The sequence below is a fragment of the Elephas maximus genome, chromosome 15 (genome assembly GCF_024166365.1).
Source record: "Elephas maximus indicus isolate mEleMax1 chromosome 15, mEleMax1 primary haplotype, whole genome shotgun sequence".
Classification (NCBI taxonomy): domain Eukaryota; kingdom Metazoa; phylum Chordata; class Mammalia; order Proboscidea; family Elephantidae; genus Elephas; species Elephas maximus.
Window position 1 is genome coordinate 8,803,309 of NC_064833.1, and position 23,306 is coordinate 8,826,614.

The window sequence follows — 23,306 nt, forward strand, 5'->3', positions numbered from 1 at the left end:
TGGGATGTATTCCAATACAATTCATTTCCTTTTGCTTTAATTCAACAAGCATAGGCAGAATCCCTCTTACAGTTCAAGAAAGTAGAATGTAGACTACGAAGGAACACTGAAATGATGATGTGGAATTTGAACCAAGCCTGAAAGGATGAAGTAGATTTGACATCCATTCATTTATTAATTCATTTCACCAACAAATATTTATCAAACACCAGTTATGTGCCAGTCACGGTATGGGGTGAATGAAATATATGTGGAATTACATTCCAGTAGATTATGGAAATTGGCAGGGAGGGAAGCAGGGGAGCACCCTAGACAGAGAGAGGGGTAAACCTGGGCTAATTCTAGCTGCTCTACTCCCAGGATCGGAGTGAGCATCCACACATAGGAAGACCCTTTGAGAATTAAGCCCCCTCTACAAATCTGGAGGGAAAATTTGATGTCTAATTAGACGTTTTCTTGTTTATGAGGTTTGAACCAAGCAGTGCAACTTCTCACACAGTTGTCCTGTCTCCGCGGTCATGTCAGCCCCATCTCCGTTCAGCCCAGTGCGCCAGGTGATGTTCCAACTCTGTGCCAACAGCTAATAACACGCCTGGAGAGGCTGCTGATGAGTAAACACTGCATCTATTTTCAGCCTCTTTGCCATGGATTCTGGCGGATCTTCACTCTGAAATTCAGAGGTAACCTGTGAGCTTTGCTTCAGAAAGAAATACCCTTTTGAAATGTTCCTCTAACAAATATAAATAGATAACAGATCCACTATGTGATTTGAAACTGACGAACAAGAGACATCCAGTGAGCCCCCAATTAACAAACCCTTTGATAACACACAGAGCCTCTTTTAGTAAAATCTCCCTGCCCGGTGGAGGCAGCTTTGAGCTGGCAGGAAAGGAGGGGTGGGGGGGGTGGGGCTGCATCTTCAGATGCTGAATCAGAGGGGGTGCCTGGGGAGGAGTTTTGTTCAACAAAGATTCTTTCAAGAGTCAGCCAGATCCCTTCTGGGTGAGCCAGAGAAATAAGGGCAAGTAATATTTCTGAGTACTGAAAATTACACTGATACTAATGATAATGATGACGATGATGGTGAAGATGATGTTGATGATGAAGAGCATGATGGATGGTGGTAGCCGACATCATGAAGTGCTTACAGTGTATCAGGAGTTGGATTAAACAGCTACGTTAACTCCTTTATTCTTTACAAAACTCCTAATAAACCAAAACCAAACCAAACCTTCTGCCATTGAGTCAATTCCAACGCATAGTGACTCTATAGGACAGAGTAGAACTGCCCTATAGGGTTTCCAAGGAGTGGCCAGTGGATTTGAACTGCTGACCTCTTGGTTGGCAACCAAATGTTTAACCACTGTGCTCCAAAACTCCAAAACACCAAGACTCCAAAACTCCTAATACAGGTGCTCAAATTCTCCTTATTACGTAAGTGTAGGAACTGAGACTTACAGAGTTTAAAAGCCATGTGACTTTAGGCAAATTATGATTTGCCTAAGTCACATGGCTTTTAAGTTTTGGAGCTAGAATTTCAACAGTGGGTCTGACCCACAGGCTACATCCTTAGTCACTGTACTGTGTGGCCTCCCACATCCTAACCAGATCATTTCATCTACCTGTTAACCCAGTGATGAAAAAGAGGGGCTCAGAAAGATTAAGTGACTCAGACAAAGTCACAAACTAAGAGATGGCAGAGTCTCTATTTGAGTCCAAGTGTATGGGTATATTGGCTTACCTTTCCAATGTACCACAACACCTGAGTAACAGGTTCTCCATCTAGAGATGGAGATAGTAATGTCCCCACAGAGGCCAGAGTTGGTAACAAGGAACCAAACTCCAGGCGTGGGAACCTATGACCCTGCCAATGGCAGAGGGGGAAGGGGAGCAGGAAAAGCATGGGGGAAGCCCCTACACAGAGAGGAAGCATAAGGTTAACATCTAGACCGTGACACCCTCCTGGATCGATGGCTTCTGTGGGGAAGAGCAGAGCCTGCAGGGTGAGATAAACCAGGGCTCAGATGTGAAAAGAGCAGGCTGTGTGACTTTTGGGAAGAACTCTTGACAGCTCTGGTCCTCAGTTTCAGATGATCAGACAATCAGGATTCTTGGAAGAGCCTCATGAGAAAGCCTGAGAGTCTAAAACAGAGCCTGATGTAGAGGTGCTGGCCAGTTAACACTGAATCCCTCCAGCCCCTCCCCATCTTAGCCTGGGGAAGTCTGGCTGTTCCCTTTACTCTGATCACTTAGGAACTCTCCTTCCAACTTGAATGCATTGCCATCTGTGCCTCTTTCCCTTCGGGGCAAACCTAAGACTATATTTCTCAGCTACTTTACAGATAAGCAAGGCCATGTGACTAGTTCTTGCCAATAGGTGCACAATTTTCCATTTTCTCTTTCCCTGCTATGGCAACACAGTAAGCTATAGTTCCAGAAGGTACAGCTACAAGACATGGGAGCCTCTTCCATCCAGAGCCCTGAGTCACTATGCACAGATTAGACATGTAAAGTGAGAAACAAATCTTTATTTTGTTATGTTCCTGAGATTTTAAGATTAATTGGTCACCAAAGCCTAGTCTACCCCATCTCTGTTGTTGTCACGTGCCATCGAATCAATTCTGATTCATAGCAACCACGCTATGGCAGAGTAGAACTGTCCCATAGGGTTTCCTAGGCTGTGGGTAATCTTTATGGGAGCACATAATCAGGTCTTTTCTCCCGTGGAACTGCTGGTGGGTTCGAACCACCAACTTAACCATTGTGCCACCAGGGATCTTTATCCTATCACTACTAATACACTTATAAACATAAGGTATAATTATTGCTCACTACTCGTGCACTTCGATGCGCTGGGTGCTGAGAGGCAAAGATAAAAAGCAGTGCTCAAGGATCAGTAGTTAAAACAGACCCACAGGCAGGAAAATGTAATATAGTGCAAGAAGAGCTTTTCATTTCTTTGGTCTTTTCCAAACATTTTTTCTCTGATTACAAAAGCAATACATGCTTATTTTAAGAAAATATGGAAAGTCATAAAGAAAAACAAGTCAACCATCCAAAATCCCATGATCAAGAGTTAACCTTGGCCTATTTGCTTCCAGTCTTTTTTTTCACATTGTCCAGACTCTTAACCTAATGGGAACAAGACCAGGATCACTGGATGCCCTCTGCAGCTCGGCTCAGGAATCCACCGATGCCACTGATGACAGCTGGTAAAGCCGTAGCAGGTGAGGACAATAACACAAGAAGGAGCAGGGAAACATCACAACTGTTCAACTCCCTGGCTCCCCCACAGTGGTCTGAGAATAGATGTACATCAGGTCATCAGGTCCCGAGCAGTGGCACAAATGAGCTCCAAAACCAAGCCAGTTGCCACTGAGTCAACTCCAACTCATGGTAAGCCCCTGTGTGTTAGAATGGAACTGTGCTCCATAGGGTTACTAATGGCTGATTTTTTAGAAATGGATCACCAGGCCTTTCTTCCAAGTTGCCTTTGGGTGGACTCAAACCTCCAACCCTTCAGTTAGCAGCTGAGCATGTTAACTCTTTGCACCACCCAGGGACTCCTGAATGAGCTCTGGGCCTCCCATAAGGGCTTCTGGGGCACCCAACAGATAGACTGCTTAAGACCTGAGGTCTGAATGACCTTCCCAGGGTCTAGGAAGGACGCTGGCCAACGGCTGCATTCCCAGGGCCTGGATCCTTCCCAAGGTGCCCAGGAGCAGACAGACCCAAGACAGAAGTCTGACTCAGTGTTCTTAGATACCATTGAAGCAAGCCAAAGAAGTGAAAATTAGTTAAAAAATCAGAAGGGCAAGAACAGGCCAAAAGCCAGGGGGCAGGGTCCACCCACAGACTGAAGTGAAAAGAGGGCAACTTGGGAAGGTAGCAAGCAGGGTCCTGGATTATTGCACCTGACGCTAAGGTCTTCGTGAATGTCGAGGGAAGGAGCTGTCTAGGGCTGGGCTGAAAGTATAGTGCTGAAACTGAAGTATGGCATAAGGGTTCCAGTCAGACCCTCTCTCCTTTAATCTCAGCCTTTCATTCATTCAGTCATTTGATCATTTACTGTAATCATCTAACCGTTTTGTTGTTTTAGACATCATTCATTCAGTCAACTAATTCTCATACACACATTCAATATGTCAGCCAATCCTGTAATCAATTCGCTCACTCATTCATTCTCTTGTTGTTGTTAGGTGCCATCGAGTTGCTTCCGACTCATAGAGACCCTATGCACAACAGAACTAAACACTGCCCGGTCCTGCACCATCCTTACGATTGTTGTTATGCTTGAGCTCATTGTTGCAGCCACTATGTCAATCTACCTTGTTGAGGGTCTTCCTCTTTTCCGCTGACACTGTACTCTGCCAAGCATGATGTCCTTCTCCAGAGACTGATCCCTCCTGACAACATGTCTAAAGTATTTAAGATCCAGTCTCACCATCCTTGCCTCTAAGGAGCATTCTGGCCGCACTTCTTCCAAGATGGATTTGTTCGTTCTTTTGTCAGTCCATGGTATATTCAATATTCTTCGCCAACACCACAATTCAAAAGCGACAACTCTTCTTCGGTCTTCCTTACTCATTGTCCAGCTTTCACATGCATATGATGTGACTGAAAATACCATGGCTTGGGGTTAGGTGCACCTTAGTCTTCAGGGTGACATCTTTGCTCTTCAACACTTTGAAGAGGTCCTTTGCAGCAGATTTGCCCAATGCAATGCGCCTTTTGATTTCTTGACTGCTGCTTCCGTGGCTGTTGATTGTGGATCCAAGTAAAATGAAATCCTTGCCAACTTCAATCTTCTCTCCATTTACCATGATGTTGGTCATTGGTCCAGTTGTGAGGATTTTTGTTTTCTTTATGTTGAGATGTAATCCATACGAAGGCTGTGGTCTTTGATCTTCATCAGTAAGTGCTTCAGGTCCTCTTCACTTTCAGCCAGCAAGGTTGTGTCATCTGTATAACGCAGGTTGTTAATGAGTCTTCCTCCAATCCTGATGGCCTGTTCTTCTTCATATAGTCCAGCTTCTCATATTATCTGCTCAGCATACAGATTAAAAAGGTATGGTGAAAGAATACAACCCTGACGCATGTCTTTCCTGACTTTAAACCAGTCAGTATCCCCTTGTTTTGTCCGAACAACTGCCTCTTGATCTATGTACAGGTTCCTCATGAGCACAATTAAGTGTTCTGGAATTCCCATTCTTCGCAGTGTTATCCATAGTTTGTTATGATCCACACAGTCGAATGCCTTTGCATAGTCAATAAAACACAGGTAAACATCCTTCTGGTATTCTCTGCTTCCAGCCAGGATCCATCTGACATCAGCAATGATATCCGTGGTTCCACGTCCTCATCTGAAACCAGCCTGAATTTCTGGCAGTTCCCTGTTGATATGCCGCTGCAACCATTTTTGAATGATCTTCAGCAAAATTTTGCTTGCGCGATACTAATAATATTGTTCTACAATTTCCACATTCAGTTTGGATCACCTTTCTTGGAAATAGGCATAAATATAGATCTCTTCCAGTCAGTTGGCCAGGAAGCTGTGTTTTCCATATTTCTTGGCATAGCTGAGTGAGAACCTCCAGCGCTACTTCTATTTGTTGAAACATCTCGACTGATACTCCATCAGTTCCTGGATCCTTGTTTTTCGCCAATGCCTTCAGAGCAGCTTGGTCTTCTTCCTTCAGTACCATTGGTTCCTGATCATATGCCACCTCTTCAAATGGTTAAATATCGACTAATTCTTTTTGGTATAATGACTCTGTGTATTCCTTCCATCTTTTTTTTTTTTTTAATTTTTATTAAGCTTCAAGTGAACATTTACCATTCCAATCAGTCTGTCACATGTAGGTTTACATACATCTTACTCCCTTCTCCCACTTGCTCTCCCCCTATTGAGTCAGCCCTTACAGTCTCTCGTTTCGTGCCAATTTTGCCATCTTCCCTCTCTCTCTACCTTCCCATCCCCCCTCCAGTCAAGAGTTGCCAACACACTCTCCAGTGTCCACCTGAGTTAATTAGCTCACTCTTCATCAGCATCTCTCTGCCCGCCACTGACCAGTGCTTTTCATGCCTGATGATTTGTCTTCGGGGATGGTTCCTGTCCTGTGCCAACAGAAGTTCTGGGGAGCATTGTCTCTGGGATTCCTCTAGTCGCAATCATACCATTAGGTATGGTCTTTTCATGAGAATTTGGGGTCTGTATCCCATTGGTCTCCTGCTCCCTCAGGAGTTGTCTGTTGTGCTCCCTGACAGGGCAGACATCGATTGTGGCTGGGCACCAACTAGTTCTTCTGGTCTCAGGATAATGTAGGTCTCTGGTTCATGTGGCCCTTTCTGTCTCTTGGGTTCTTAGTTGTCGTGTGACCTTGGTGTTCTTCCTTTGCCTTTGCTCCAGGTGGGTTGAGACCAATTGATGTATCTTAGATGGCCGCTTGGTGGCATTTAGGACCCCAGACTCCACAATTCAAAGTGGGATGCAGAGTGTTTTCACAATAGAATTATTTTGCCCATTGACTTAGAAGTCCCCTCAAACCAAGTTCCCCAGACCCCAGCCCCTGCTCCGCTGACCTTTGAAGCTTTCATTTTATCCCGGAAACTTCTTTGCTTTTAATCCAGTCCAATTAGGCTGACCTTCCTTGTATTGAGTGTTGTCTTTCCCTTCACCCAAAGCAGTTCTTATCTACAGATTAATCAATAAAAAGCCCTCTCCCTCCCTCCCTCCCCCCTTTGTAACCACATAAGTATGTGTTCTTCTCCGTTTTTTCTATTTCTCAAGATCTTATAATAGTGGTCTTATACAATATTTGTCCTTTTGCAACTGACTCATTTCGCTCAGCATAATGCCTTCCAGATTCCTCCATGTTATGAAATGTTTCAGAGATTCGTCACTGTTCTTTATCGATGCGTAGTATTCCATTGTGTGAATATACCACAATTTATTTACCCATTCATCCGTTGATGGACACCTTGGTTGCTTCCAGCTTTTTGCTATTGTAAACAGAGCTGCAATAAACATGGGTGTGCATATATCTGTTTGTGTGAAGGCTCTCGTATCTTTAGGGTATATTCCGAGGAGTGGGATTTCTGGGTTGTATGGTAGTTCTATTTCTAACTGTTTAAGATAATGCCAGATGGATTTCCAAAGTGGTTGTACCATTTTACATTCCCACCAGCAGTGTATGAGAGTTCCAATCTCTCCGCAGCCTCTCCAACATTTATTATTTTGTGTTTTTTGGATTAATGCCAGCCTAGTTGGTGTGAGATGGAATCTCATCGTAGTTTTAATTTGCATTTCTCTAATGGCTAATGATCGGGAGCATTTTCTCATGTATCTGTTGGCTGCCTGAATATCTTCTTTAGTGAAATGTGTGTTCATATCCTTTGCCCACTTTTTGATTGGGTTGTTTGTCTTTTTGTGGTTGAGTTTTGACAGAATCATGTAGATTTTAGAGATCAGGCGCTGGTCGGAGATGTCATAGCTGAAAATTCTTTCCCAGTCTGCAGGTGGTCTTTTTACTCTTTTGGTGAAGTCTTTAGATGAGCATAGGTGTTTGATTTTTAGGAGCTCCCAGTTATCTGGTTTCTCTTCATCATTTTTGGTAATGTTTTGTATTCTGTTTATGCCCTGTATTAGGGCTCCTAGGGTTGATCCTATTTTTTCTTCCATGATCTTTATCGTTTTAGTCTTTATGTTTAGGTCTTTGATCCACTTGGAGTTAGTTTTTGTGCATGGTGTGAGGTATGGGTCCTGTTTCATTCTTTTGCAAATGGATATCCAGTTATGCCAGCACCATTTGTTAAAAAGACTATTATTTCCCCAATTGACTGACACTGGTCCTTTGTCAAATATCAGCTGCTCATATGTGGTTGGATTTATATCTGGGTTCTCAATTCTGTTCCATTGGTCTATGTGCCTGTTGTACCAGTACCAGGCTGTTTTGACTACTGTAGCTATATAATAGGTTCTGAAATCAGGTAGGGTGAGGCCTCCCACTTTCTTCTTCTTTTTCAGTAATGTTTTGCTTATCCGGGGGTTCTTTCCCTTCCATATGAAATTAGTGATTTGTTTCTCTATCCTCTTAAAGTATGACATTGGTATTTGGATTGGAAGTGCGTTATATGTATAAATGGCTTTTGGTAGAATAGACATTTTTACTATGTTAAGTCTTCCTATCCATGAGCAGTTGTATGATTTCCACTTAAGTATGTCCTTTTGAATTTCTTGTAGAGCAGAGTTTTATAGTTTTCTTTGTATAGGTCTTTTACATCCTTGGTAAGATTTATTCCTAAGTATTTTATCTTCTTGGGGGCTACTGTGAATGGTATTGATTTGGTTATTTCCTCTTCGGTGTTCTTTTTGTTGATGTAGAGGAATCCAAGTGATTTTTGTATGTTTATTTTATAACCTGAGACTCTGCCAAACTCTTCTATTAGTTTCAGTAGTTTTCTGGAGGATTCCTTAGGGTTTTCCATGTATACGATCATGTCATCTGCAAATAGTGATAGCTTTACTTCCTCCTTACCAATCTGGATACCCTTTATTTCTTTGTCTAGCCTAATTGCCCTGGCTAGGACTTCAAGTACGATGTTGAATAAGAGCGGTGATAAAGGGCATCCTTGTCTGGTTCCCGTTCTCAAGGGAAATGCTTTCAGGTTATCTCCATTTAGAGTGATATTGGCTGTTGGCTTTGCATAGATGCCCTTTATTATGTTGAGGAATTTTCTTTCAATTCCTATTTTGGTAAGAGTTTTTATCATAAATGGGTGTTGAACTTTGTCAAATGCCTTTTCTGCATCTATTGATAAGATCATGTGGTTTTTATCTTTTGTTTTATTTATGTGATGGATTACATTAATGGTTTTTCTGATATTAAACCAGCCTTGCATACCTGGTATAAATCCCACTTGATCATGGTGAATTATTTTTTTGATGTGTTGTTGGATTCTATTGGCTAGAATTTTGTTGAGGATTTTTGCATCTATGTTCATGAGGGATATAGGTCTATAATTTTCTTTTTTTGTAATGTCTTTACCTGGTTTTGGTATCAGGGAGATGGTAGCTTCATAGAATGAGTTGGGTAGTATTCCGTCTTTTTCTATGCTTTGAAATACCTTTAATAGTAATGGTGTTAAGTCTTCTCTGAAGGTTTGGTAGAACTCTGCAGTGAAGCCGTCTGGGCCAGGACTTTTTTTTGTTGGAAGTTTTTTGATTACCGTTTCAATCTCTTTTTTTGCTATGGGTCTATTTAGTTGTTCTACTTCTGAATGTGTTAGTTTAGGTAGGTAGTATTGTTCCAAGAATTTATCCATTTCTTCTAGGTTTTCAAATTTGTTAGAGTACAATTTTACGTAGTAATCTGAAATGATTCTTTTAATTTCATTTGGTTCTGTTGTGATGTGGTCCTTCTCGTTTCTTATTCGGGTTATTTGTTTCCTTTCCTGTTTTTCTTTAGTCAGTCTAGCCAATGGTTTATCAATTTTGTTAATTTTTTCAAAGAACCAGCTTTTGGCTTTGTTAATTCTTTCAATTGTTTTTCTGTTCTCTAATTCATTTAGTTCAGCTCTAATTTTTATTATTTGTTTTCTTCTGGTGCCTGATGGGTTCTTTTGTTGCTCACTTTCTATTTGTTCAAGTTGTCGGGACAGTTCTCTGATTTTGGCTCTTTCTTCTTTTTGTATGTGTGCATTTATCGATATAAATTGGCCTCTGAGCACTGCTTTTGCTGTGTCCCAGAGGTTTTGATAGGAAGTATTTTCATTCTCGTTGCTTTCTAAGAATTTCCTTATTCCCTCCTTGATGTCTTCTATAACCCAGTCTTTTTTCAGGAGGGTATTGTTCATTTTCCAAGTATTTGATTTCTTTTCCCTAGTTTTTCTGTTATTGATTTCTAGCTTCATTGCCTTGTGGTCTAAGAAGATGCTTTGTAATATTTCGATGTTTAGGACTCTGCAAAGATTTGTTTTATGACCTAATATGTGATCTATTCTAGAGAATGTTCCATGTGCACTAGAAAAGAAAGTATGCTTTGCAGCAGTTGGGTGGAGAGTTCTGTATAAGTCAATGAGGTCAAGTTGGTTGATAGTTGTAATTAGGTCTTCCGTGTCTCTATTGAGCTTCTTACTGGATGTCCTCTCCTTCTCCGAAAGTGGTGTGTTGAAGTCTCCTACTATAATTGTGGAGGTGTCTATCTCACTTTTCAGTTCTGTTAAAATTTGATTTATGTATCTTGCAGCCCTGTCATTAGGTGCGTAAATATTTAATATGGTTATGTCTTCCTGATCAATTGTCCCTTTTATCATTATATAGTGTCCTTCTTTATCCTTTGTGGGGGATTTAAGTCTAAAGTCTATTTTGTCAGAAATTAATATGGCTACTCCTCTTCTTTTTTGCTTATTGTTTGCTTGATATATTTTTTTCCATCCTTTGAGTTTTAGTTTGTTTGTGTCTCTAAGTCTAAGGTGTGTCTCTTGTAGGCAGCATATAGATGGATCGTGTTTCTTTATCCAGTCCGTGACTCTCTGTCTCTTTATTGGTGCATTTAGTCCATTTACATTCAGCGTAATTATAGATAAATAAGTTTTTAGTGCTGTCATTTTGATGCCTTTTCATGTGTGTTGTTGGCCATTTCATTTTTCCACATGCTTTTTTGTGCTGAGACGTTTTTCTTAGTAGCTTGTGAGATCCTCATTTTCATAATGTTTAACTTTGTGTTTGTTGAGTCGTTACGTTTTTCTTGGCTTTTTTCTTGAGTTATGGAATTGATATTCCTTTTTGTGGTTACCTTATTATTTACCCCTATTTTTCTAAGTAAAAACCTAACTTGTGTCCTTCTATATCGCCTTGTATCACTCTCCATCTGGCAGTTCAATGCCTCCTATATTTAGTCCCTCTTTTTGATTATTGTGATCGTTTATCTATTGATTTCCATGATTTCCTGTTATGTGTATTATTTTGTTTATTTATTTATTTTTTAGAATTAGTCTTAACTTGTTTGTTTTTGTGCTTTCCCTATTTGAGTTGCGTTGATATCAGGACGTTCTGTTTTGTGACCTTGTATTGTGCTGATACCTGATATTATTGGTCATCCGGCCAAACAATCTCCTTTAGCATTTCTTGCAGTCTTGGTTTAGTTTTTGCAAATTCTCTAAACTTGTGTTTATCTGTAAATATCTTAATTTCTCCTTCATATTTCAGAGAGAGTTTTGCTGGATATATGATCCTTGGTTGGCAGTTTTTCTCCTTCAGTGCTCTGTATACGTCGTCCCATTCCCTTCTTGCCTGCATGGTTTCTGCTGAGTAGTCTGAACTTATTCTTATTGATTCTCCCCTGAAGGAAACCTTTCTTTTCTCCCTGGCTGCTTTTTAAATTTTCTGTTTGTCTTTGGTTTTGGCAAGTTTGATGATAATATGTCTTGGTGTTTTTCTTTTTGGATCAATCTTAAATGGGGTTCGATGAGCATCTTGGATAGATATCCTTTCGTCTTTCATGATGTCAGGGAAGTTTTGTGTCAGGAGTTCTTCAACTATTTTCTCTGTGTTTTCTGTCCCCCCTCCCTGTTCTGGGACTCCAATCACTCGCAAGTTATCCTTCTTGATAGAGTCCCACATGATTCTTAGGGTTTCTTCATTTTTTTTAATTCTTTTATCTGATTTTTTTCAGCTATGTTGGTGTTGTTTCCCTGGTCCTCCAGAAGTCCCAGTCTACATTCTAATTGCTCGAGTCTGCTCCTCCGACTTTCTATTGCGTTGTCTAATTCTGTAATTGTACTGTTAATCTTTTGGATTTCTACATGCTGTCTCTCTATGGATTCTTGCAACTTATTAATTTTTCCACTATGTTCTTGAATAATCTTTTTGAGTTCTTCAACAGTTTTATCAGTGTGTTTCTTGGCTTTTTCTGCAGTTGTCCTAATTTCATTTATGATATCTTTAAGCATTCTGTAAATTAGTTTTTTATATTCTGTATCTGATAATTCCAGGATTGTATCTTCATTTGGGAAAGATTTTGATTCTTTTGTTTGGGGGGTTGGAGAAGCTGTCATGGTCTGTTTCTTTATGTGGTTTGATATGGACTGCTGTCTCTGAGCCATCACTGGGAAACTATATTTTCCAGGTAATCAGCTAAAAAAAATGCAGTCAGATCCCTATCTGAATTCTCCCTCTGGCTCCGGGTATTCGGATGTTAATGGAGCCGCATGGGGAGGGTGGGGGAGGGATCAGAGAGCTAGGAGTGTAGCCCCACAGAATATAGAGCTGAACACCGCAGTCACGCTCCACCCCCGTCTGCCAAAATCCAGGCGGGACGGGTCCCTGTCTGGGACGCTGCTTTCCCCGCTCCGAGACCAGTCACTTCCTCCCGGGGACTTCTCCCTCCGGTGCGCGGCACTGCTCGTGTGAACTGGGTGGGCGTTTCCCGCACGAACGGGTGGGCCGGCCCCCAGGGTCTATTCAGGGGAATATAATTGGACCCCGTGCTCACACCCCGCTGCGCGCGCGCCCAAATCCCAGCGGGACGGCACCCCGGCTGGGACACTGCTTTCCCCGCTCCGAGACCAGTCACTTCCTCCCAGGGACTTCTCCCTCCGGTGCGCCGCACCACACGCGCGGACTGGGTGTGCGTCCCCCCGCACGAACGTGTGGGCCCCACCCCGGGGGTCGCTTTAGGGAAATATAGCTGCCCCCCCCGCTCGCGCCCCACCCGCTTCCCGCCAAACTCCCGGCGGGACGGCTTCCCAGCTGGGACGCTGTTCTCCCCACTCCCAGATCAGTCACTGCCTCCCGGGTGCTTCTCCCTCCGGCTGCGCAGCTACGCCGCCCGCGCCAACCAGCTAGACTTCCTCCCGGGATGGGTTCGGGGGGGAAGGGCTGGGCCCCCTTGTGTGCCGTCTGCCCCCCTTGGCTCTGCCCCAGATCGGGCTCCGAAGGTCACCTGCCTAGTACGCTCGCTCCTAGTTCTGAAAACGGTCGCTGTCTGCCCGTATTTGTTCGTTTTCCGTCTCTAAGTCTGTGCTTGTTGTTCAGAGTTCGTAGATTGTTATGTATGTGATCGATTCCCTTGTTTTTCCGAGTCTTTGTTGCAAGAGGGATCCGCGGTAGCATCCACCTAGTCCGCCATCTTGGCCCCGCCTCCCTCCTTCCATCTTCTTTTTATGCTTCCTGTGTCATTCTCTTATTCACTCATTTATTCAGGCTGTCAGAGTCAGCAATTCAGTCTGTCTGATATTGTCAGTCATTTAGTCTTTCATCTATTTGTTCTCATCATTTATTCAGCCAATTAATTCGTTTACACACGTGCAGCCCCAGTCATTTGACTCTCTTATCTATTCATTCATTTTTCCAGTTAGTCTTTGCTTCTGTCGATCAGCCATTAAGTAATCAGTTATTTACTCATCCATTGGCTTACTTATTCAGATATTCAAGGCTAGTTACTAACTCTTTGTGCCATTCTTTTATTTATTCTTTTATTCATCACTTCTTCAGCCAGTCTGTCTGGTAATCAGTTACTAAGTCATAGTAAACTTGCCCACCAGGCCTTTGAGCGAACAGCTTCTAAGCTATGTTTTTCTTCAATTAAACTTGAATTTGCATGATGGCCTCTAAGGGTTCAGACTGTGCTGTGTGACCCTAGGTATAAATTTTCTCTTTTTGTTAAAAATAATAATAATAAGCCTCAGAGCCTAATTTCAGAAGTACTTTTGCACATACTGAGGCATAGAATCCATGTCCTATGAGGTCTGCAACAGTGATTAGGTTGGGTCCAGGTTCCAGATGGCCTATAGAGACCACACAGGGGGTTGTAGGCATCCTGGGACCCCTAGTACCCAGCATGGAACCCAGCCCAGAACAGGGACTTAAAAATATTTTTATAAATTATGTCTTTCCCTGGATTAAAAGTAATGCACATTCCTTAGAAAAATAAAGTTTGAACAGGAAAATAAAAATCCAAGTGTACCTGTAACCCATTGTTGTTGAGTCAATTCCAACTCATAGTGACCCTATAGGACAGAGTGGAACTGCCCCATATGGTTTCCAAGGAGTGGCTGGTGGATTTGAACTGCCAACATTTTGATTAGCAGCCAAGGTCTTAACCATTGTGCCACCAAGGCTCCATTAGAGTTATAAGACTCCAGTATCTGAAATTTTTTTTCATTAATTAGACATTTAAAGTATTGAAAATAGAACACATCAAAATTATAAAGACAGTTGAAAATCCTTAAGCTTGTAAATGGGACTAGGTATTAATCAAAGTCTCATAAATGATTGTTAAGTTTTGCTAGATTTTTGCAAACAGAAGAATAAGATTTATATGCTGAACTTAAAACCTGAGAAATAATACAACTTGTTTATATATAGTATAGTATATAAACTTAATAAACCTGATGTTAAATTTTAAAACTAAGATAACTTGTGAGTAATCTTTCATGTACAAATAAACTTCCCTTGAGAACATTAAAGAAGTGTTCAATCTTAAGGCTACATCTACAAGTAGTGAGCTCCAGTTCTGAGTGAGCTCTGACCCCTGGAACAGCTCTTAGAACTACTGTCAGGGGGAAATTTTCTCACCTCCACCCATGAGTCCCTGTCCAGGCCCACCATCCCTCCCAGCCCCATAGCTTTGAGCTGTGGGCGTGTAACGAGGGTGGTCTGGCCCCTGAGGCCTGAGGTATCTCTCAGGTGGACTGCCCACTGTGGGCTGATCGCCCTTCCCACCACCCAGGGAAGTATCAAAGATGACACCCACATTTCGGTTTGAGCATCCCAGTGGGTGACGCTGCCATTCACTGAAAATGACCAGGGTTGCTGACAGGTGTTCCTGTGACTGCTTCTTCAACAGAAGTCTAAATCCTGGAGGAAGGACATCTTTATTCACCTCCGTGGCCTCAGAACCCAGCCCAGTGCCTGATACTCACCAGATGTTCAACCCACAAGCTGAAGTGATAAAAGGTCGGCATGGCTAGTGCAGAGGGAGAGATTCTAGGATATCAAGACTCCAGGGACAAGACCTCTCTCATCTGCAAGTTCACACTCTCTCAGGGTGCAGACCACAGGGATACAAAGTGAGTCTCTCCAATGAGTCTTCCTCAGCTTCTAGTGCCACACAGTCCAGGCACATCCTCTGATTATTCCCCAGAGAGGTTTGACACAGTGAAATTCCTAAGCTGACTCTTAGAGGAGTCAAGGTTATCTATAAGAGATGTAAAAAAAAAAAGAGCATGAAGAATGCCTCACAGCTAACAGCACATTGTTTCAAAGACCCCAGGCAGGGTGCTTGTCTGATCTGTTGGAAAAAAACCCTGAGAGAGAAAGGCTGTCCTTTGTCCTTGCAAACCCTATCTCAAAGGCTTCCAAGAGGTGAGGGGTGGGTCTTGCCACATGGCGTCGGGCAGGCTCACTGAAGGAGGTTCAGAAGAATCCCCATTCTATCCATGATTGTGACTCAGGAAGTGATGACCTGGTTCGAAGTTTCTAACTGCTGGACCCTCCAATCAGGTATTTCTCATCTGGCTGTCAAGTCTACCCAATTCTCTGTTTTCTGGGCCATGTACTAGACTAATGACTCTTATTACAGAAAATTTTCCTCTTGGCCTGGTGATCTACTTCCAAAATTACAGCCAGTGAAAACCCTATGGTTCACAACAGAACATTGTCTGATCCACAACTGATCTTTGGGATGCTGCAGAACCAGGCAGCATTTTACCCTTCTCTCTCCCCTGGTTTTTGCCACTATTCTTCTAGTCTCTTAGGATGGAAAATGTTAGCTATATTTAATTTTTCCGCTTCCTCTGTCTCCGATATATAATGAAATACCATGTTCAATAAATTCTTCTAGCTCAAATTCTCTCCCTCCCACCCACTTTTCCCTCCAACCCTTCCTCCATCCATCCGTCCGTCCGTCCGTCCATCCATCCACCCATCCATCCATCTATACGTCCATCCATCCATCCATCTACACATTCATCCTTTCATCGTTTTGATCTCTTCCACAACTAGATGTGAGACCTTGTATTTCAAAGCTTGACTTGGACTTCAGGCTGTAAGAACAACGAGTTCCATGTGGACTAGGATAAGACTCTCTCCATCTACCACGATCCCAAAAAAGAGAAGACGGCAATGTTTGAGGTTTTTGATTTGTACATTATTAAAGGCAAGCATCAATAAGTGGTACAAGATCAGCTGCTTCTTTAATTCATTTTGAATTCTTTCTCTGTATCATTAGTATTGCAGCCTGAATCCAGGGTCAAGAAGGAAGCCACGGCAGAATAGCCTCCATTTGCTCATGAGGCTTCCCTGTAGCCTGTCTAAGGTTACCACTACATTGTGCTTTCAAGTTGATTCTAATTTATCCCTAGATAAGCTCTGACAAAACCAAAAAAACCCAATGCTGTCAAGTCGATTACGACTCATAGCAAACCTACAGGACAGAGTAGAACTGCCCAACAGGGTTTCCAAAGAGCTCCTGGTAGATTCGAACTGCTGACTTTTTGGTTAACAGCCGTAGGTTGTGGATTTTAGAGATGCAGAGTGTGGCTTCAATCACACTGGTTCCATGGGCTCCCTTAATGAAGGAATGGAGAGAACGAGATCCTCAACACAGAGAGGTTCTTATAACATCATCCTGCATTGATCTTTAGCCCATATCACCATTCATTCATTCAGCAAACAACTTACTGAATACCTAGGATATACAAGGCATGGCTGTATGCACTGAGGGTGTAGTGATGAATAAGACAGAGGTCCAACCCTCAAGAAGCTTTCAATCTAGATTAGAAGAAAAGGAAAGGGTGAATTATAGCACATAATGAGTGCTGTGGTGGTGATGCAAATGAGTGGTCTATTAGAGGACAGAGCGGGGCATGCATCTGAGCTGAATCCTAAAGGAATTCGCCAGTCATGGGACTGGTGGTGGAGGAGGAGGGGAATTACCAGCAAAGCAGGAACAGAATGTGCCAGGTTCAGACGCTAGCAGATGTATGGCAGGGCCAGGAAACTTCAAGCTGTAAGCTAGAAAAGTGCTAAGAGTTGAGCTGGAGGAGTTTGCCAAAGGCCAGAATATAATGAGTATTGGTTGCCATGCCAGGATATCTGGACTTTATCCTGAAGATGATCAAGGTCTATTAAAGATTTTCAAAGGTAAATATTAAAAAAAAAAAAAAAGTCTTGTTGGAGGTCTATAATTCCAGATATCAAGATGTAGCACACATGAATTTTTCTCGATGTGAGAGAGCCCTAAAAAATCCCAGGCTGGCAAAGAGGGAAAGCCAAACCAAAAACATTACAGAGGAAGCCTCTGTAGGGCTGGAAGTCTTCTGTAGACCCTTAAGCACCACAATTTCAACATGGACATTTCTTCCATAAACATATAACCATACCTCCTTTGTGCCTGGCATCATGGCACCTGCCGTTAGGGACTAAAAATAAAGCACAGATGATGTAGTCCCTGCTGTCAGGGAGCAAAGAAACGGAAAAGTTCATTACATCATCAGTATATCTCTAGGTCACCTGTCTTGTGCCCCTGCAATTCTCTGTCAGTCCTCCCCTGTTCAATTAATTTTGTGTCTGAGTCAAAGCATCTCAGCAGTTGCTGATCGCAGCCAGAACCACTTAGGCACTTGAGACACCTCAAATCCTCAGCCTGCACAGAGCTGTTTCTAATGATCTTTCAGCTGAAAGATGTCTCAAAGCACAGTACACGCGCAAAGGTAGTAATGCGGTAATGGTCGGGGATGTTTGGAGGATTCAGAACGCTCATTCTCCTAAGGCTTGGAGTGTCATAACGTGGGAATGGATTATACCAATCCATTTGTTGAGTGTGTCCAGCTGGGAACGTTAAAATCTCCATTTGAGCATCTCCGTCATTTTCCCATCTGAGTTCACCTTTTCTTACACATTTTCTCTTTTCCCTCAATCGTGGAATACTCTGTTCACTTTATCTGAATCTAGAGATCTAGACATCTTTTATTGGTCTTCCTTTGTGGTCTTTATTATAAGTACAGGGAAAGTTCTTTTTCGTGCACGTTAGCATGCTTTCCCTTTCTCCCATAGTTCTGATATTTCTCAGCATTCTCTGGCCTCTGGAGGATAATATGCAAGTTTACGTTTTCTCTGATACATTACCATCACAAGTGGGACTAGGTAGATGAGGCGTGGAGAACGGAATCAAAGGTAGGTTAACCTGAGGGAAGAGGCTAACATAGGGGTGGGGGGGTGTTAGTATATTGATAATATAAAACGTCAGGGTTGGAAAGAACCACAGAAACAATTGACTCTAGTGCCTTTATTTCTCAGATAAGGAAAATAAAGTTAAATGTTTGCTCAAGGTCACACTTTGATTAGCAAAAGCATGTGAATCTCGACCCTTATGACATGACCCCTTCTGCTGAGAACTTGAACTCAGCAGCTCTCAACTGAATCTAAGGCCCTGCTGCCTCCTTGTATCAGAAATCACAAAGGCTCCTCTTCTCCAGGAAATTCCCTGGACTAGCCCTCACTGGAAGCCATGTTCTGACCATATGGCCTCGCTCTCTTGGCCATGGCTGCCTGGACCAAAAGATGGATATTTTACTCTAACTGAAATAATTGCACTCCTCTTTCTGAAATTTGAGGTCAGACCCACGAGAGATCTGAACGTGTGCCTCCTTGTGAACTACAAAGCTGAGAAGCTGATCTGCAGAGAAAGGACGAAAGAACAGGACAAAGAATGAGAAGCAGATACAAGGAAGGAGGAGAGCTTATTTACTGATGTTGAACAGGTTTCAGTAGAGCTTCCAGACTAAGATGGACTAGGAAGAAAGGCTTGGTGATCTATTTCTGAAAACCAGCCAGTGAAAACCCTGTGAATCACAACAGTCCAGGCTGCACCCAATTGTGGGGATAGCGTAGGACGAGGCAGCATTTTGTTGCATTGTGCATGGGGCTGTTATTACTCGGAGGCCTACTCAGTAAAAAAAGAGCTAACAATAACAGCAGCAGAATATGGATTTTGTTCTTAGAAGCATGAGTCATTGAGGGCTCACAGGATGGGCTGAGGACTCAGGGACTTTTCAGTTCAAGTAATAAATCTGGCTGGAAATTCAAGGGCACATAACCTAGTGGTGAGTCCCTGGGTGACATAAACAGTTAAGCGTTCAACTATTAGCGAAAAGGTTGACTGTTCTAATGCACCTAGAGGTGCCTCAGAAGAGATTCCTGGTGACCTACTTACAGAAATATCAGCCACTGAAAACTCTACGAAAATCATACGGAGCACAGTTCTACTCAGCACACTGGGTCACTATGAGCCGAATCAGCTCAACTGCGACCAACAACCACCACCTAGCGGTGACCTTCATGCCCTTGATCTTCCTCGGAGCTGCCCTGATCTGTGTAAACAAGGTGACACCATGAAAATAAAATGCAGGAATTGCATTTTATCCCAAGGCAACAAAGAGTCGAAGATGCCTCCTTAACAAGGAGGAAGAACACATGGCACGTGTTACGTGCATGTGTAAGTGTCCCAAGCCAGCTGAGTCTTTACACCTCTGAATCACTTGGGTGTTGTTCAAAATACTGTTTTGCAAGAGCAAAAAGGTCCAGAAAGGTTAGTAATCAGGGAAGCTTTCTCTGCTCACTCTATTGCCATTTGCCAAATAGGAGAAGAACTAGAAATGTAAAAGGTTTCAGCTGAGTTGGAAACTTGGAACTTGACGTTTGTGAGTGGGCGGTAGTTTTGGCAAAAGATATCTTTTTTGCCCCAAGGATTTTATTATGTCTGATTTTTCTGATTGTTGCCAAGATGAGATCAACTCGTTTTGTTTGCTCCCCAGTGAGAACTTAGATTTCCTGAGAAGATTTGGTTGCCGGGCACTTCAGTGCCATTAATGATGGCAGATGGGAAAATAATCATAATTTACACATCTCCAGTGCCCCATGATTTACGAAGCATTGCCACACACTTTACTTCAACGAGGGTTGGCAGCAAATCTGTGAGGGAAGCAAGACTGGCAAGTTTGCCCCCCTTTTACGGACAACTAGACCTTGCTCAGTGAATGACCTTCTGCCATCTGGTTGAGCAAGCCAGAATCCAGGAGTCCTTGATACCTCTCCCTCACTCTGCAACCCATATCCAAGCCCTGCCAATCTTATCTATGAATTATTTCCTACATTCCTCCACTTCACTCTGCTTCTTCAGCCTCCATCCCAGTTCAAACCATTGTCGTCTCTCACCTGAACAATGCAACTGCCCCTTCACCCAATTACGGGCTTGCTCCTCCAAGCTGTTTTCCAAGTAGCAGCTGGAGTGATGATTTCAAAATGTAAAGCTTAAACCACATATGTGGCTTCTCTGCTTAAACCACATACTTGGCTTCTCATTGTGCCTGAGATAAATGGAAATGTGTTTAACACGGCCCACAGCGCCCTGTGGGGTCATCTCCTCTCTTTTGCACTCTTCTCGCCATCCTTTCCTTTGCTCTCTCTGCTGGAGCCCACTGGCCTCATTTTTGTTCCTCGCTCTCCTTTGTGGCTGCCTCAAGCCACAGCACCTTAGCACATGACATGCTGGTTTCTGCACGGAGGCCATGCCCGGCAATCTTCACCTAGTTAGCTCCTCCCCATCCTATAGATCCCAGCTCAATCATCTCTCTCAGGGAAGTCTTCCCAGATATCCCCAACTAAGTCAAAGCTCCCCATTATACTCTCTCAGAAAACATTGAGTGCCCAACCAGTCATTCATCATGGTTGTAGTCATTCATTTCATATTGATAATCATGATTATCATCTACCTTCCCCACTAGACTCTATGTGGGTAGAGCCAAAGAGTCCTGTAAAGGTGTCCAGTCTCCTTTGCTGGCTTCCTTTTCTCTTCCCAACCTCTAATGTTAGGATGCCCCAGGACTCAATCTTTGGTCAATTTCTCTTGCCTACCTGCACTCTCTTCCAAAGTAATATCAACAATTCCTATGACTTTAAATGTTATCTGTATGCAGATGACTTCCCAAATGTCTATCTCCAGATAGGACATGTCCATGGAACTCTAGATTTACAGATCCATTATCTACTTGACAGCTCCACACAGATTGCTAATAGTCACCTCAAACTTTACCCAGACCAAACAGAACTCTATTCCCCCCTGCATCCCAAAGCTGCTTCCCATCTGCCAGTCTTCCCATCTCAGTAAGCATCACAGCCACCTTACCAAGTATGCACTCCAAATTCTAGGGGTGATCCTGTATTCGTCCTTTTTCCATATTCAACTAGCTGGCAGATTCTATCAGCTCCCTTCTAAACATCTCCTAGTCCATACATTTTTGTCCATTTTTACTATTTTTACTTATGCAGCTCTCATCTGAGTCATCAGAGCCTTTCACCTGGGCTAGGGAAGTAGCCTTCCAACTGGTCTTCATTTCTACTCTTGTCTCCTTGCAATCGGTTCTGGAAACAATAATCAGTTCGATGGTTAAAAACCAGAGCACATCATTCCTCTGCTTAAAACTCTACAGTGGCTTATTACACTTAGAACAAAATCCAGATTTATTAACCTAGATATCATCTCTCACTCTTTCCTCCCCTCCCCGCCCCGCCCCAGTGGCTCCTACCACAGTGGCCTTCTGTTGGTTCTGTAAACATGTCAATATCTTCTCACCTCAGCACTTTTGTGCTAGCTCTTTGCTTTGCTGAGAACTCCTCGCATATGGCTTTCACTTAACTAACTTCTTCTTGTTATTTAGATATCAGTCAAGACGCCATGGCCCCAGAAAGATCCACTGTGATCACCCAGTCTGAAGTAACCACTGCTGCTCATTTTGTCCCATCACTGTTTTAATTCTATACATCAGAGGATAGCAAACTTCAGCCTGCAGACCAAATCCAGCCCCTGCCTGTCTTTGTAAATAAAGTTTTATTAGAGCACAGCGACACGTGTTCATTGATGTACAGTCTTTCAGGCTACAACCGTGAGTTGAGTAGTTGCAACTGAGACTATGTGACTCATAAAGCCTAAAACATTTATTCTGTGGCCTTTACAGGAACGTTTGCCAGCTCCTGCTCTACCTTGTCCATGTCACCAGCTGATTTCTTGTTTAGTTTTCTGTATCTCCTCACTAGAAATTAAGCTCCATACAACAGAGGCTTTGTCTTTTATGTTCATTGCTCATTCCCATTTTTAGAAAGTGCCTGGGACATTGTAGGCACCTCCCAAAATATTTGCACAATGACAAAGACAGAAGATTTGGAGTAAAACCCTGGTTTGGGTTTTGGCTCTCCTCCTTTTGTGTGTGGCTGTAGTAGATTGTATTATTAGTCACAATCATTCACCCTTCCTTGATGCATGTCTCTTGTCATGTGACTTTGCAGTTCCTCCCACAAAAGGGGGAAGAATTCCCCAGCCTTTGACTTAGTTGACCCATATGATTTCCTTTGGCCAATTGGATGAGGCAGAAGTAACTACCAACTCCAGGTCTAGGCGCTTGTGTCTGTACTGCCACCATGCGGAGAACGTGCCCATGGCAGCTCTTTGTCCCAATGGGAAAATGAGAGACCCATGGAACAGAACCAAACCACACCACCCAAACCCATTCTAAATCAGCTGACCCATGCACAAGTGAGCTACGTAAATGCTCCTTGTTATATGCCACTGAGTTTGAGGGTGGTATGTAATGCATCTCAATTGTGGCAATTAGATAAATGGCGCACTGAACTTGAACAATTTAAAGTATCTGAGCATCAGTGTTCTGCTCTGTTAAATGGAGATGATAATAATTACTGTCCTAGGCTCTTCCTCACAACAGGTGTGAAAGCCACTCTGCAAATGATGACACGCTTAGCACATGTGAGCTCTTGCTTGTTATTAATTAGAGAACAACAAAATTTGATCTGCTGTAAAGAGCTAAATTGAGTCTAATCAAGTGGTGGGCTGGGAAGTGCTGGCAGTAAGTGACTGTGGTCCATCTTGGACAGCTAATGAGCTTGTGGCTTTTGTTCTGAGCACAGACTGCCTTGGACCAGTGATGCCAGAGAGGATGGGATGGCCTGAGCTATTAGGAACCAGTCTTGGGCAGCTCACCGGGGAGGAATGGCGAGGGAATCGGGCCCCAGGGGAAGGACCATAATCGGGAGAGACAAAGGGTTTCCCAGGGATGCCACCTTACCTGTCACATCCAACACTTCACTAATTGGACTGAGAGGCAAACGAGGAAGGCCTCAGCTTTGATAAATTAATCAGCGAGGACTGCAGCAAATTACCCACTCGCATCATTAGTTAGACATTCCGGAAAGGCAAGGAGAAGGCTTTTTTAAAGTGTTGGTTCTGCAGCTG

The 23,306-nt window shown here is 43.0% G+C and overlaps 1 long non-coding RNA gene across 1 annotated transcript in view; it reads right to left on the bottom strand.

Moving 5' to 3' along the window:
* Positions 1-598: 598 nt before the first annotated feature.
* Positions 599-23,306, bottom strand: part of LOC126058536 (uncharacterized) — a 336,683-nt gene continuing 313,975 nt past the window's right edge. The window contains exon 5 of the long non-coding RNA XR_007513246.1: positions 599-667. This is a non-coding gene — a long non-coding RNA (uncharacterized LOC126058536). The remainder of the gene's footprint in view (positions 668-23,306) is intronic.